The sequence below is a fragment of the Lipotes vexillifer genome, unplaced genomic scaffold, assembly GCF_000442215.2.
Source record: "Lipotes vexillifer unplaced genomic scaffold, Lipotes_vexillifer_v1.1 scaffold1093, whole genome shotgun sequence".
NCBI classification, from domain to species: Eukaryota; Metazoa; Chordata; class Mammalia; order Artiodactyla; family Lipotidae; genus Lipotes; species Lipotes vexillifer.
In genome coordinates this window covers 918,561-921,007 of record NW_006774793.1, presented here as the reverse complement: position 1 = coordinate 921,007, position 2,447 = coordinate 918,561, and the positions used below count along the sequence as shown (strand labels likewise).

The 2,447-nt window shown below is 53.6% G+C and overlaps 1 gene segment (V, D, J or C); it reads right to left on the bottom strand.

The window, feature by feature from the left end:
• Positions 1-1,625: 1,625 nt before the first annotated feature.
• LOC103079551 (T-cell receptor alpha chain C region-like) overlaps positions 1,626-2,447 on the bottom strand; it is a 289,115-nt gene continuing 288,293 nt past the window's right edge. Inside the window, exon 7 of the C gene segment in view lies at positions 1,626-2,185.

Sequence of the window (2,447 nt, the reverse complement as noted above, 5' to 3'; positions counted from 1 at the left end):
CCTGTCCCCTGCCCTAAGCCCCATGTCCCCTTTATCCTCAGCATCTTTGCAGCCAACTCTCAGGGGCAGACCTGTCTCCCCAGATACCTACACATCCCTTGCCTGGATCTTTTGTGTACAGACCAAAGTGAATTACTATTTTAGGAGGAGGAACAAAAAGACAGACTAATTTGCCTGGGAATTTTTCACAGTTGATAAAGGCTTGCTCTGTTAACCCCCCCACCCACCCAGGGGCATTTTTCATTTAATATGGGGAAGCGAATGCTTTAATTAAAAGAAATTCCCAATGGTGGAATCTCTAGCACTGTGTTAGACTGAATAGCAGGCAGTTTTGAGTTCCCCACAGGTGGTGCCTGTCCTCCTGTGTGTGAGAGTGACCTGCTATGATGGGATTTCCTCTGAGACCTTTCGCTTTAGTGATCTTTAAAGGCACTTGTATTTAGGCTGCACACGAGGCCGCTCAGAGAGAACTGGGGTTCCTGTGACTACCCTCGGGAGGGCTCCGGAGATGGACATGGTTTTTATTTCTATAGAAGCCAGAGAATCAGACATGCTGGGAGTTGAGGCAGCCTCCAGTCCTATGTGACATAGGTTTTACAGGTGGTGACCCTGGAGCTCACCGAGGGGAGGGACATGCCTAGGTTACCTGTCGAGCTGGTGGCTCCATCCCTGTGATAAGAAGCAAGCCTGAATTGTAGCTGGAAGGATTTGCATGTTTCTGGCTGTGTGGTCAGAGACACACAGGTGAACTGTACAGGTATTTGAGGATGGGACCCTCCCCGCCCCCCCCCCTACTGCCCTGGGAATGGTTAAGCACTGGACTTTGGTCTTGATCGTGGTAATTGTGAAGTGGATGGCTGAGTGGTCTCTGAGGGGTGTTCCCATCAGCTTCCGTGACCCCAGGAAAGATGCTTAGGCAGCAGGAGGCTCAGGAGAACCCCAGGGGCTCCAGGGGATCCCATCACCTGTGCTCTAGGTGAGGGCTTGAGACTTCTACTCTCCTTGGCTGAGTCCCTGGGCTTGCGGGGAGAGAGCTCATCTCTGCTTTTCTCATTCTCACACCCAGGGTCGTGGGAGTAGAAAGTGTGGCTGGGGTCAAAATCTTCTACCCGCTTCCCCCACTGCTAGACTGGGCACTCCAATGGGCTGGGCCTTGGGTTGGGACCCAGGCAGTGGAATGGTGGGTGGTTCCCAGCCATTAATTTGTAGGTCAATGCACTGTTTCAACGGGAATCCAGTCTGAAAGGAAAGGCAAAGGAAATGCTCCTTCGGGGCAGGAGACAGTGGGTGGCCTTTTGGGGACACTTGCTGTGTGGTCCCTGTCTGCCAAATTTCAACTCCAGGTCATTACCACCCACGTACATGGGCCTCCTGCTACGGGTGTCCCCATGGAAGAGCAGGGACCCGAGCTTTTCAGCGGGTTCACATGGCCCCCAGTACAGCCTTCTAAGTGGAATTTTTCAGAGGTTTTTCCATGAAGGGGTGGACTGAAGCAGCTTGTTGAGTCAGGCTCACTGAGCGTCATCATGGACAAATGCCTTGGTTTCTTTCTGCCCAGCTAGTGATCCACAGCAGGCCGAAGACGATCCCGACCAAATCCAATCAAACAGGAGCACAGTCTCTGCTCTTCCAAATTGCTTTTAATGAAGCCATGGCAGCAGAATACACAACGTGGCTCAGATACACAAGCAGAGCAGGGCCTAGATCATGAGATAATCTCCCCCACATCTTGGGGAGAAGGGTGATATGTATTTCTTTATGAACACTGTGTAAAAAATATAGACAGCACACAACATCTCCAGGAGCTAAAGCCCAAGAGAACCCACTGGGATCCATCCTTCAGTGGGACATCAGAGGCAGTCTCGGGGAGGGGCGGGGCGGGGAGGGAGTTTCTCCACAGCCAGGAGAGGCTGCAGCGGCCTCCGTCTTTGCTGAGAGTGCCAGGCAGTGACAGGCAGCAGTGAGGGAACAGAGTGGGTGGCAGCAGTGCTGGGCAGCTCTTCAGCGTCTTGATCACGAATATCTGGTAGGACCCAGGTGGTGGTATTGCCATTGGGGCCAGAGAGGTGGAGGGAGCCTTCTTGTCCACAGCGGCAGAGAGTGCACCTCTCTGCTTGAAGAGGGAGAGGAGGGGCGACAAGGAGCAAGGGGAGAGGGAGCATGGGGCTCTCACGTTCTTGGAGACCTGGGAGGAGAAAGAACAGAAGTCAGGCTGCATACTGAGGAGATGCAGGACAGTTAGGGATGTGATGGGGATGCCTCTGTAGAGTTCTAGGAGCAAATGGGTCCTGGCTTCAGTAGTTGTGGCACGCGGGCTCAGTAGTTGTGGTGCACAGGCTTAGTTGCTCCTTAGCATGTGGGATCTTCCCGGACCACAGCTTGAACCCGTGTCCCCTGCATTGGCAGGCGGATTCTTAACCACTGCGCCAGCAGGGAAGCCCCCCGGG